Source organism: Myxine glutinosa, chromosome 2 (genome assembly GCF_964187855.1).
Source record: "Myxine glutinosa chromosome 2, kmMyxGlut1.1, whole genome shotgun sequence".
NCBI lineage: Eukaryota > Metazoa > Chordata > Myxini > Myxiniformes > Myxinidae > Myxine > Myxine glutinosa.
The window spans coordinates 123,823,990-123,838,438 of record NC_136262.1 but is presented as its reverse complement, the minus strand read 5'-3'; the positions used below and the strand labels follow the sequence as shown (position 1 = coordinate 123,838,438).

Here is a 14,449-nt window from a genome sequence, read left to right as displayed (position 1 = left end):
GGGGAGGAGGAGGGGGGGGGGGGGCTAGTGGGTAAAATATAGCATCTGTTTCTTTTTGCCTTTTGGTGTTCTCCTTCCTCCTTATTTGTTTTTAGATTTGATTCCAAACGATTGGAGGAATGCGTCTCGTTTAACATTTTCCTTCAAGACACAGACCACATTGGTGTGAACAAGACGTCTTGGATTCCACATTGAGGGTCTTCATTCAGTTTACATTTAACCAAAACCAATTTTAAAATTTTGACACATACACGTGCACATACACATATACATACATACATACACACATACATTTGCACACATACACACATATACATACATACACACATATACATACATACACACATATACACACATACACACGCATACATACATACATGATCGTTTGTAAGGCCATTTTCCCCGCTAGAGCGGGGGCTAGCCTTGCGGGCCCCATGACAATCATGGTTCCCTGTTTGAGGCAATGTTTTTATGGCCGGATGCCCTTCCTGACGCCAACCCTTAATCACCTCTTACGATGCGCAGGGATACGGTGTACCTATTCTAGATCGGGGTACACACCGTGATCATTCATCGCAGCAAGCTGGTACTCAATTTGCCGACCTCGGAAGGATGACAGGCTGAGTCAACCCCCCTGGCGTTAATTCAGCGATCGACCGGGATTCGAACCCAGGATGCTTGGATCCCAAGCCGGCACCCTAACCGCTAAGCCAACACCAGGCTTTTATATATGTGAAATCGCTTTCTCCAGGTGCCGAGCAATTGGAGCAGCTTGCAAAGTGGTTGATAGGCTAAGGAACATCTGGCTTGGCAAGCGATACAATCGGCCTGCTAATGGAACACACCAAGCAAGCGGCTTGCTAATTGGGACATTTGCAAAGAACATTTAACACAACACCTTGAATGTGGAATTTCGTGAATAATAAATGCCAAGCAATCCCATGCCGTGTCAAAAATGGCATAAATAAATAAATGAAACACACGGCACCGTCTTGCCCGCTCCGTTTGCTCCAACGAGAATGGTCAGAGGAGAGAAGATCGAGGTTACTTGTCCTTGTCCTCGGTGGCAAAACTCCGCATACCAAGTGTGCTCAATTTCTCGATCTTTGACATTATGTTGCCCTGAATGCTTAACTTGGCGCACTCAAACGGATCACCGATTTCGACACCGGAAGCACTTTTTGCACCTTGAGTCATTGGTTTTGTTTTGATGTTTTTTGCCGAACAATTATACGTGCTGCGTTGAATACGGGTATATCTTTTGAGAGAAACTAAACGCAGTAAACGCTAAACACAGCCAATATACCGGCAATATCCGGGTTCGAGGTGTGACTTACCTACTGTGCATGCGCAGCATTATCCTTATCGTGATAGCAAATCTAAAGCACGATTATGGTCCCATCGCAATTATCGCCCAGCACTAATATATATATATATATATATATCTATCTATAATTCCAGTAATCTCTGTTTGTACGTCTGTACGTTTGTACGTCTGTTTGTCTGTGACCGCTGTTTCTCGACAACCACGGGTCCGATATACTTTTAACTTGCCAGGTATATTGCTGGGGACCCGAGGATGTGCCTTTTCAAGGTTTCATATTAATCGGACAATTACTTACCGAGCTATGTCCAAAAAACGATTCAACCAATCAGAGAGCAGCGAGCGATCGCGTGTGCCGAACGTGGAGGACACACTCTGCCTCGGATGGCACATTTGAGAGCGTATTCATTTATTTCACGTTTGCAAACTATGTTGGCGTTAAACTATGTTTTAAAACTAATAAAACCGAATTTGCGATTCATTCGCTTTCCTGCGCGTTTGTGCACGCGATGGCGATTTCTTTACCAAACTCCAGAAGCCGTTCGCTTTGGACCAAACCATTGCATGTAAATAGAGGGGGGGGATTGTCACCGTACTCGCAAGCCGTTCGCTTTGGACCAAACCATTTCATGTAAATAGAGGGGGGGGATATAATTTTAGATATAGATATAGTACGGGCAATGCCCTAGTATATTACAATTTACAAATGCCAGATATTGATTGAGCTTTTTAAATTTATTTATTTTTTTCTTCTTCTAAACTGACGTGTTCATGATTTTTAATGTAAATTTTCATTTACGGACGCTTTCCGACAATTCTGATTTTTCCCGGTCTATCGGCTTCATTGCCCAGCGGCACGACACATTTCAGCTTTGTACGACATCCGGAAGGTACCGATCATTAATATCAGTCAATGAGTGAGTGAGTGGTTACAATGAGCTTTATTTATATGTTATTTGAACAATTTGCATTATTACATAAAAGTCTTGAATTGATTACATCATCGGGAACTGTTCAGCTGTTATAGATCAAAATGAAATTTGGGATTTGGTTCTAGATGTCAAGAAATCCATGAGGATGGTGCACAGGTACTGCACTTACTTACCTCTGAGCAGTCTAATTTGGGTTTGATTCCCAACTCAAACTAAACTGTCAGATCGGTGCTTTCCAGGTGTGCGTCCTCGGATAGACGCGTCTGCTGGCTTTAGCTGGTAGATGTTAAATATCCCACAATGTCTTTAAGAGGTGACCTATCTATCTACAGTACACGGAACAAATTGCAAATTATTGTCCAAATCGCATCCGATTGAATGTCAAGCCTGGACATCCGGTTCGTGAAAGGCTTCGGCCAAACACTTTCTCTGACTGACCCCAAAATTAAAAGGGAGGAATTAGTCAGGTTCACTATGTCAATAAATTATATTTCGTTCAAAATCATGGTAGATTAGCAAACCTATACATTTTTGGAAAGGTTATAGCATAAGGAAACTAAAAATCAGTTTACATTTGGAGAGATACCTGTATGGCGGCCATTTTGGATTTTCAAAATGGCCACTGTAAAATACATATTTTTTTTCTATTTCTGCCTCTAATTACCCTAAAAACTTTAAAAAATATACTAAACCTATATTTTCAGGGACAAGGAATCCAATGAAAGTATCAAATGAGTGCTATGGGGAATGGTAAGACACGAATCGAAGGTTTTGAATTGCAAAATACTGTCTTTATATTCGCGATAAGTTGCATAAAAATCAAATACATGTTATCATTTTGTACAGGCAGTTAATAACATCAAAATGTGTCACAATAATTCATATCACCAAACATACACAGGCAGTCAGCAAAATCATATATACACATGCAGTCAGTATAACTTCACATCTACACAGGCAGTCAATGACAAAATATACACAGGCAGTCAATGGCATCAAACATACACGATTACAGAATATGCCATTTAGAGTTCGTCATCACTGTCCTGTGTGTCGTATCCGACAATATAGTCCGCATCGTTTTCACAGTCCGTTCCACACAAGCAAAGGTCGGTCAAATTGATTGGCAAATCGAATTGGTCGAATGGTCGATCGAATCGAATCGAATCGATCGAATTGGTCGAATGGTCGATCGAAGCGATTGGTCGAATTGGTCGAATGGAATTGTTCGAATCGAATTGGTCAGAATTAGCAAATGTAAACATTGATTTTCAGATTTTCCATGTAATAACGTTTCCAAAAATGTATAGGTTTGCTAATCTACCATGATTTTGAACGAAAAAACATAGTGAACCTGACTAAATTTGGGGCTTTGATTGTTCGGTCACCCAACCTTCAAACTTCGATTCATCAGACCAGAGTACCCGCTTCCATTGTCCTGTCACCAAATGATGCTTTTTTTTTTTTTTTTTTTAGTATACAAGATCGAGGCTCGTGAAAGAGCTAACATTAATCACACAAAAAGACAAACCGACACACAAAACACAAAAAACAAGGGGATGCTGCTTTGAAAATTTCAGTCGTTTTGTTCAGAGGAGAGCTTGAAAATACTTCAAGATTTTGGAAAATTTGGATATTGTGGTCTGTTGATTCCGTACTCAGGACGGCAGGGTTATTTCCCCTGTATTCTTGACCCCTGTATTGAATATCAATTAAGGTTGTCATCATAAATTATTATTTGTAGTTAATTGAGTACTTGTATTCGTTTTTTTTGGTTTTTTTTATTTTTTCTTGTCTACAGAATTGAGGCTTGTGAAAGACCTAACATTTATCACACAAAAAAATCAAACAGACAAACAAAATATATAAAAAGACGGAGCGGTAGACAAGATGGGGAGAGAAGGGGAAGCACACAAACACAACATTTGAGAGCAAGGACATCGGGAGATGTGTGGGGGGGAGGAGGTGTGGGAAGGGGGGGGGGGAGAAGTATGAAATAATAATAATAAAGGAGTCTTATATAGCCCCATCAAGCAGAGTAAACTACCCTCATGGCGCTTTACATTATCATGCGAACGCACACACACAAACATACACACACAGACACACCTTCACTCTTGCCCTATTCCTCTCCCTCCCCATTCAAAACCCACAGATGTGTACTCCCCCTCCTCCTCCCCTCCCTCCCCCTCCCCCGCACATGTACACAGACATACTCTCGATCTCTGTCCCACCCCAAACCAAAGGGAAAACAGGACTTAGACTTTGAAAGACTTGTGAAACAGATAGGTCTTGAGGGAGGTTTTAAAGGCAGGAACAGGGTCATCATGTCGAACAGAGGAAGGCAAGTCATTCTAGAGCAGAGGTGCAGCAAAGGAAAAGGATTTCTCGTCAAACGACTTGGTGCTGGTGCGCGGCGGCTCTAAGGTCATAGTCGTCGCTTGAACGAAGCCGTCGCCGAGGTTCATAGAGAGTGAGCAAATCGGAGAGATAGTGAGGTCCCGTTCCACACAATGATTTATAACATAGTGTGCAAATTTTGTATTGCACACGAGCAGAGACAGGCAGCCAGTGTAAAGATTCAAGAAGCGGAGTAACATGGTCAGACTTCTTCGCCTTACAGACAAGACGAGCGGCAGAGTTTTGAACCTTTTGTAACTTATCCAAGAGAAACTGAGGGCAGCCAGCATACAAAGAATTACAATAGTCTAGCCTTGAGAGGACAAGGGCACAGACCAGAGTTAGAGCAGCTTGAGGAGTAAGAAAGTGGCGAATGGATGCGATCTTTCGCAGCTGAAAGTATGCTGATTTGCAAGTTTGAAGTACTTGCTTGGAAAATGTCATGTTACAGTCGAAAACCACACCAAGGTTCTTGGCTGACGAAACAAAGTTTACATCGGTTTCACCAACATGAATAGTGGTAGGAAGTGAACATTGTAGAGGACATCTGTGCGATCTTACAATCATAGACTCTGTTTTAGCATCGTTCAGCTGAAGTTTGTTTTGGGTCATCCACGCCTTCACGTCGGCAATACAGCCTTCTAACACTTCAACAGTGGGCACGATTTGTTGAATCGTGCTTCCTTTGTACAGCTGATTGTCGTCCGCAAAGGCGTGGTGATCAACTGAATGTCTGGCAACAAGATCAAATAGAGGCTGAGTGTACAAAAGAAAGAGGATAGGTCCCAGGACTGAGCCCTGGGGAACGCCAAAGGAAAGCGGAGAAGGGGCTGATTTCTGGCCATTGACAACAACTGTTTGCACTCTATCAGTAAGATAGGACATCAGCCAAGAAAGGGGAGTACCAGTTATACCAAATGTGATTTCAAGACGACGAATTAAGACTGTGGTCAATCGTGTCAAAGGCGGCAGACAAGTCCAAAAGAGCAAGAACGGAAACCTTACCACAGTCAAGAGAGGTCAGAAGATCATTGGTTATTCTTAGGAGTGCGGTCTCGGTGCTATGGCCTGGTCTATATGCTGACTGGTGGGAATTGAAAAGATTATTTGAAACTAGATGGTCATTCATCTGTGATAGCACAATTCTTTCTGTGATCTTTGACAGGAAAGACAGGTTGGAGATAGGACGGTAATTTTTCATGTCGTTAAGGTCAAGGGTGGGCTTTTTAAGAAGTAGTTTAACAAGAGCTTGTTTAAAGAGAAGCGGAAATGAACCCGTAGTCAGAGAATCATTGATAACTGCAGTAATAAATGGGAGGAGGGTGTCCAAACACTCAATAAACAAATCGGTGGGAAGGGGGGGTCAAGATCACATGTTTTTGTGTTTGACTTGAGGGTTGTACATTTGACAATTTCCTCAGTAACAGGAGTAAACGAACTAAGAGGTCGTCCGTGAAAGCAGTGTTCAGCATCATCGAAGGAAAGGAGTGACTGCTTGTCAAGATTGTTTCTTATTGACTGAATTTTATTGTGAAAGAAATGCAGGAAGCGTTGGGGTAGTTCGTTTTGAGGAAACACAGTGGGAAGAACGGATTTATTTTTGGTGGCAAACAGGCGGTTGGTAATGCTGAACAGTTGCTTGCAGGAGGAGCTCCTAGTAATCCGATCAGAAATATATGACGTTTTTGCTTTCAGAATGATTTTTATGATGAGTCTTTTAGCTATGTTATACAACTGTTTATGGACTGTGAGGCCAGTCTTCAGCCACTGTCTCTCGGCACGTCGTCGTTCCTTTTTGGCAGCCCTGACTTCGTCGCTGACTGGGCTGAACCACGGAGTACTCCTGCGTCTGGGAATGGCGCGCCGTGTCGGAGCATGACAGTCCAACGCTGTGCGGAGGCAACAGTCGAGGTCTTCTGCAGTGACATAGGAACGGCCAGAGAGACGGGTGTGAAGGTCCTCTTTAAAGGCGGAACGGTCGATGGCACGAATGTTGCGGGCAGTGATGAAGGTGGGCTGAAGACGAGGAACAGCAATACTCAGGTGGCTGGTGACACAGAAGTGGTCCGAGGTGATAGCACAGGTCACTGACGTGGACTGCACCAACTGATCATCGCATCTGTGCACTAACCAATCCAGGATGTGTCCTTTAACGTGTGTAGGTTGGGAGACAGACTGAGACAGACTGAGACAGACTAAAAGTAGAAAGGAGGTCAATGATCTTTGAAGTGAGAGGATGTTGTGGTTGGTCGTAGTGGACGTTGAAATCTACAAGAATGAAGACGAAACCAGGAAGAGTATTGCAGTTGTCGAGCAGATTAGGAAGCTGCGTCACGAACATAGTCAGTAAGCTTGTTTTTCCGGTTAGGTGGAGGTCGGTAGAGGCAGAAGAAATGAAGAGTGTTTTCTGACAGAGTGAAGGTGACATGGGCTAGCTCGTAGGATGAATGGTCGAATGAAAAAGTCGTGGTGAAGGAGACAAATGGAGAGAAGTTGTCTCTGTAAATAATAGCCATGCCCCCACCCCTGAAGGAGCGAGGAAATGACTGCAGGGTGTATCCAGGTGGGGTGAGATCAGCACACCTCGCTTCGTCGCCACTGGGTCGGAGCCAAGTTTCGGTCAGAAAAAGCACATCAATATCATTATCTTGAATAAAAGAGGTAATCTCGGTTCGCTTGTCAGGACTACTTACAGACTGAGCATTGAATAAGGCGAGATACAGGTCAGAACGGTGTTGTTTTGGTGCTGTGTATGTTCTACACTACAGGGATAGACGAGGTTATTGAAGTTGACAGGGGACACTTTTTCGCAGGAATTATTAAAATGTGGGCCGGGCCGTCGCTGGTCGCGAAGAGAAATCACAATCGGTATTTTTCTCTGCTTTCTCCTCCCGCCTCGCTTTGTGCGTTTTCTCGGGTGACCAACGCCGATTTCAAGTTCTCTGAGGCCTGACACGAGTCCAGGAGTCAATCGAGTGGTGTTGTTTAAAGACAAAAGTTTTTGCCGAGTGTAGCGAATAGGCCTCGGGATAGAGGAGTTAGAGCGGATAGTCGAGCTCAGTACATGCAGCGGTGCGTGCAGAGGTGGGGCGAGCGGTGGGATGAGCAATGGGGCGGGCGATGGGACGAGCGGTGGGGCGAGACGGGGGTAGAAATACAAGGACACCAAGGATTTCCAGGAAAGAAGTTGGTATTTCAAAAAAGTGGATTTGGGATTAAATTAGCAGGGGTAGAAAAGATCAAGGTTTTGGATGGGGGAAGATAAGAGATGGTGGTGAACAGCTGTTTTAAAGACCTGGAGGGAGGAGTGGGATTGAAGAGAGTGAGGGAGTTTGTTCCCGAGGCGGGAGAAAAGAGGAATGAAGGAGTGAAGGTGAGCAGAGAGTCTTGATTTTGTCAGTTTAACCATAAGAGGGTTGCAGGCAGATCTTGTGCGACCTGTAGGAATATTTGGGGGACAGAGCCCAGAGAGAGCTGGGGGGGGGGGGGGGGGTGGGCAAGGCCGGAGAGGAGTCGGTAGAAGACGGAAAGACCACCAACCTGCCTGCGGTGAGTGAGTGAAAGGCCCTCGGAGTTAGCTTCATCGCGGGAGATTCCAATGATTCTGAACGCTTTGGTTTCAACAGCGTGAAGACGAGCTAGGTGTGAGGCAGGAGCACCAGCCCAGAGCGGAGAGCAGTATTCCATTGAGCTGCAGATGAAAGCCTTGTACGTTGTGAGGAGCTCAGGTGTGCCAAGGAAGGACTTCGCACGACGGAGGATGCCCAGTCGGCGACTGGCTTTGGAGGCCAGATTTGAAATGTTGTTTTCCCAGGAAAGATCATGGCAGATAGTGAGACCCAAAAGCTTGAGTGACAGAACTTCTTGGAGAGGATTATTCAGAGAGTGGATGGGAGGGTTGTCCAGTCGGTCTTTTCGGAGAGACATCGTAAGAGTGTGTCATCCTTTTAAGTGTGTCATCTAAGCCTTTGTTTCAGCATCAAGTTGAGTAGTAGGTTGTTTTTTTTTACCTTGTAATTTGATTACTTGATGGGAATTGAGAGTAGAGAAAGGTAGTAGAAGATGGTTGGGAAATAAGTAAATAGCGAGTCGGTCAATCCGTGAACAAGGAGAAGAGAAAAGGTTATAAGCATTATGATAACGCTTGTGTCAAAAATTTATTGGAGAGAGAGTATAATAGATTCCAAATTGTATAATAGATCCCAAATTGTATAATAGATCCCAAATTGTATAATAGATCCCAAGTTGTATAATAGAGTATTATAGATCCAGGATGGTGTGCCCCTGCTTTCACAAAGTCAGGGCCACGACAGAGCTAGAGAGAGTGTTATAGAGAGAGTTAGAAACAAACAGACAGAGAGACACACAAAGAGAGAGACAGAGACAGAGAGATATATATAGAGAGATATATACAGAGATATATAGAGATATGAAGAGACAGACAAGAGGGAAAGGGCTGGTCTATGTTGACCGCGCTGCCGTGATTAATCCAAAGCAGGAGGGGAGAATGGGGAAGATTTTGTCCCCGTCTTACATTGGGGGGTACAACCACCACAAGGGGGTGGGGGGGGGGGGTGGTCCCCTATAATTGTTCAAGGTGGAGTTAGGACTAGTGGTGGCCAAGGTGGAGTTGGGACAGGTAGTGGCCAACGTATAGCGCAGGCAAAGAGTGGTCCGGTGAAAAAAAAGTTGCAATAGGGCACGGTGGGGCGTGCGGCATTCATGGTGGTATGAGTGCAGACTGTGGCTGAGGTGACACGTGGGGCTGGCGGCGTCCAAGGTGGCATGTTGAGCGGCTGAAGTTGTGCAAGGGCAGGCTGTGGCCAAGGTGGGGCAGGGGGAGCCTTCAGTGTGGTGTGGCGGTGTCTAGGGTGGAGAGGTTGGCACATGAGTGGGTGATTTCCAGGGTGGTTGGATGTAGTCCAATGTTGCGCATAGGGTGGGGTGCCCAAGATGGTGCGTAGGCGGGGGCAGCATGTGGGTGACGTGGGGCAAGCTACATCCAGGGATGGTTCTCATGGTTGATTAAACTTTAATATTCCTATGCTTCGTTCTGCAAGAAGGTTTGTAAGCTTAGACATCAATTTTGGTGTTGGTTGAAGGAAGGTTAAATGACATTTTGATAGGTCTTGGCAGGAAAACTGTTTTGATGCACATTTGAGCAAGTGATGTGTCGGTAAAGTTTACTCGTGAGTTGAAAAAAAAGCTACCTGATGCATACCAACACTCGTCTTCTCAAGCCATGTCTAACAGTTCTTCATTCCACTGTATATCTGGTCCTTGTGGGAGAAATGTTTGACGTGTTGATTATGGATCAGATGGAGAACCATGCAAACTAACTGAAGGCGGGTCATGTTTAACAGATTTATTGGCGTTCAATGAAGCAGTTTGTTATTTGGTGGATGAGGGAAGTGCAATGGCTTTAGTATATTTGGTTTCAGAAGCTACTTGATATGGTACTAAATACAAGGCTGTTAGCTTATGGTTACGGCTTGCGGATTGGCTGGTAGTGTACCTAACAGGATTGAAAACTGGATTACATAGAACGGACCTGGACCTGAACCAAAATCTAATTGGCTTGTTCTTGTCACCTACCCAACTCATCCACAAATTTTTGTCATAATCTGTCCAAAACCTTTTGAAACATCGTTTTTGGCCTTGTCAATGGTGAAGAATCACTGAAAAATATAAATAAATTCTTGCATCCACATCCAGATTCGTATATTCACCAAAATTTAATAAATTCTTTCTTGTCACACACCCAACCAAATTTTGTCCGAATCCATCCATAACTTTTTGTGATATCCTGCTCACAGACAGACAGACAAACAGGGGTAAAAACATATAACCTCTGTCCACCTTTTGGTGGTGGAGGTAATGATTGGAGACTGAGTGGGAGGGAGGCTGTCTAGTTGGGATGTTTTAAGTTGTGGGGTATCTCAGGGATCAATATTAAGTCACTGTTATGATTTTTAGTTTGTATTCATTCTTTTTGACGCAAGTGTAAGATTTAAAAATTTTCAGATGACATTAAGGTTTGTGGTAAGGTAGAAAGCAGAGAGGGTGTGGTCGGATTCAAGAAAATCTTAGATACTTTCATGGACCGGATAAAATATTGGCATATGCTGATTAACACAAGGAACAGCAAGATGCTGGGGATGGGAAATATTAATGCAAGGGGCAGTGTTGGAGTGTGTTACACACATCAAGGATCTGGAGGGGGTGGGGGAGTGGTAAACAGACCGCACCTGCCTGGCAGCTACAGGTAAAGCTAATTGGGTTTTTGGTTGTATTCTCAGGGGTATAGTATACATTTAAATTAAGATTGCCATTATTGCCACGCTTTAAAAAAAAACACGGAGATATTGTAATCGGTGTCTGTCTGTCTGTCATGTTAACTCCTAAACGATTGTGCAGAAATTCACCAAACTAGTTGGTTAACATCACCACATGGCAAAAAGGTGCGAGAGCAGTATCAACTTTGGCCCCACACTCTGGGGCCCTGAGGTGTGGTAAAATAGTGTACCAAAAATGTAATTATGGGCACATCTTTAAACAATTTTTAATGAAACTTTGTATATATATGCATTCAGCATTGGGGGACCCAATAAATATTTAACTTTTTTTTTGGATTTCACTCCCGGTTCCTGCCCCAGAGGGTGGGGATTTAGGGACATTGGGTCAAAACAAAGTTTTCTCTGAACTCAAAATTTGCCATTTGGTCATTCTGGTGGAACTTTTTGCCTTCTTTCAACTTTGCTTTAGGTGGGAAGCATGAGGATTGCGATGGCTTGCCATCGGCTTCGCTCTAGTTAACACTGTCGAGGGATTTAGCGAGGCCTCACCTCACCTTACTTGTGTGATTGCATGCAAGTGTAATGGTTGTCAGGTCTATGAGAGGGTCTCGTGGAAAGGTGAAGGTGCTGTCATTGTTTGTTCTTTCCTTACCATACAAAAGTTATATCCTCGAAAAACAACAGTTATACCAAGCCCTGAATTTTTTTTTTAATGTACATGGGAAACTATACGTGCAGTACACAAACATGCATACAATGGGATATAAAAGTCTGAGTCCAGCAGCAAATTTATTAAATTTGAAATCATAACAAAATTAATTGTTATAATATGTAACCAAAAGCACTTTCTATGGATTTTTAGTTGATAGATTATGCTTGAATCAATTTCTTCCCAAAGGTTTTGTTATGCATTCCAGAGCATAGTCACCCTCAATAATCATCAATAAACTCCAATACATTCAGAACTCCGCTGCCCGTCTACTCACCCAATTCCCGGACCCGTGATCACATCACCCCCGTCCTTTATAAGCTTCACTGGCTCCCCATCCCCCAGAGAATCCAGTACAAAATCCTCCTCTTGACCTACAAAGCCCTCCATAACCTGGCCCCATCCTACCTGACTGACCTCCTCTCCAGACACACTCCCACCCGCAACCACCGCTCTGCTGGTGCCAACCTCCTAGCCCCCCCCCCCATCCAGACCAAATTCAGATCCTGGGGGGACAGGGATCCCCCCAGGATCTGAATTGCTGCTCCCACCCTCTGGAACTCACTACCTCACACCATCAAAGACTCCTCCTCACTCACCACATTCAAAACATCACTCAAGACCCACCTGTTCAACACTGCATTTAGCATTTAACCCCTGACTATCTCTTCTCCTTCTCCTTCCTTTTGCTTTGATTATTTACCTATTTATTTTTGTCTTTTTGCACTTGTTTTTTTGTACTCTGTCAAAGCGTTTTTGGGCTTCTTGAAAAGCGCTATATAAAATAAAAGTATTATTATTATTATTATTATTATTATTATTATTATTATTATTATAGTCATACCGCTCACATACACTTCGGCTCTCTCTCAAATGTATTGAACTTGCATTTATTCTGTTACGTCAACGTTTGTCAATAATAACTTTAAAGAATGAAAGAACATGAATACAGGCAGTCCCCGGATTACGAACGACACCCGACTTATGAACGCCCGTACTTACGTACTGACCTCCGTAAAGCCTATTATTTAAAAAATAGTTTGTTTTTTTGCTTTTTACATTTTTTTTAAATTTTTCTTTTTTTCTTTTGTTATATACAGAATCGAGGCTCGTGAAAGAGCTAACATTTCTCACACAGAAAAAAAATCAAACAGACACACAAAGTATATAATAAGGGGAGCAGTAGACAAGAGAAATATGAGAAAAGCTCTGTTCAAGCCACCATTCATGTTTACTTTAAGAAAATTGACCAGCACCAGGTCCATCCTCTCCAACACCAGACCCATCATCTCTGGAGAGATACAGTCACGTGAAAAAGTAAGTACACCCCATGTAAAGTTCTGACTTTTTCAACATATTTCAACATACAGCTATTTGATCTTCATTTCAACAATATTGATAGATAAAGGTGATATAATATAACAAATATCATGAAACATTGACATTTTGTAGTTCATTGTATAATTTAAATAAACATAAATGCAAATTTCGCATGTGGAAAAAGTAAGTACACCCTTGGCTCTAATAGGTGGTATTGCCCCCTTTGGCAGAAACAACCTCAAGTAGGCATTTCTTATAACTGTCTACCAGTCTCTGACATCGACTGGGAGAAATTTTTGCCCACTCCTCCATGCAGAATTATTTCAGCTGTGCGATGTTTGAGGGCTTTCTTGCATGCACAGCTCGTTTCAAATCCCCCCACAACATCTCGATGGGATTTCGATCTGGGCTTTGACTTGGCCATTCCAGAACCCTCCATTTCTTTCTTTTCAGCCATTCCTTGGTGGATTTACTGGTATGTTTAGGGTCATTGTCATGTTGCAAGGTCCACCTTCGGTTGAGCTTCAATTTTCCGACAGATGGCCTCATTATCCTCAAGCACCCTCTGGTACAATGAATAATTCATAGTGGATTCTATGATGGTGAGCTGCCCAGGCGCTGATGCAGCAAAGCTGCCCCAAACCATAATATTTCCACCACCATGCTTTACAGATGGTATCAGGTTCTTGTGGTCAAATGCTGTCTTTGGTTTTCGCCAAACATGTCTTCTGGTACTGTGGCCAAATAGCTCTACCTTTGACTCATCTGTCCAGAGCACATTGTTCCAGAAGTGCTGGTCTTTGCCAAGGTGTTCATTGGCAAACTTTAGTCTTGCCCTGATGTTCTTTCTGGACAGCAAAGGTTTCCTCCTGGCACGCCTCCCATGTAGATCAAATTTGTGCAGCCTCTTTCTAATGGTAGACTCGTGCACTTTGACATCAACAGTGGCAAGAGCTACCTGTAGGTCCCGTGATGACATTCTGGGGTTCTTCGAGACTTCTTTCAGCATCTTGCGGTCTGCTCTCGGGCTGAACTTGCTGGAGCGGCCTGGCCTGAACAAGTTGGCAGTTGTTTGGAATCTTCGCCACTTGTACATGATCTTCCGGACAGTCGAATGATTGATTTCAAATTGTTTGGAGATCTTTTCAAATCCCTTCCCAGACTCGTAGGCATCTATAACCTTCTTTCTGAAGGCGTCAGATAGCTCTTTTGATCTAGGCATGGTGATGCCGCACACTTCAACAACAAAGAGCAAACCAAACTAAATGTCTGAGTTTAAATAAGAGAGGTTCCTCCAAGGTCCTCTCTAACGATGTTCTAATCATTTGCACCTGAGCTGGTGCACCTGATTCTAATTTTAGGTATTTGAAGTAGTGATAAATGTAGGGGTGTACTTACTTTTTCCACATGCGAAATTTGCATTTATGTTTATTTAAATTATACAATGGACTACAAAATGTAAATGTTT

General features: G+C 43.4%; 1 protein-coding gene across 1 annotated transcript in view; it reads left to right on the top strand.

Annotated features, from left to right (window-relative positions):
• Window positions 1-14,449, top strand: part of LOC137421302 (DNA topoisomerase 1) — a 111,313-nt gene that overhangs the window by 813 nt on the left and 96,051 nt on the right. The gene's annotated exons all lie outside the window — the stretch shown is intronic.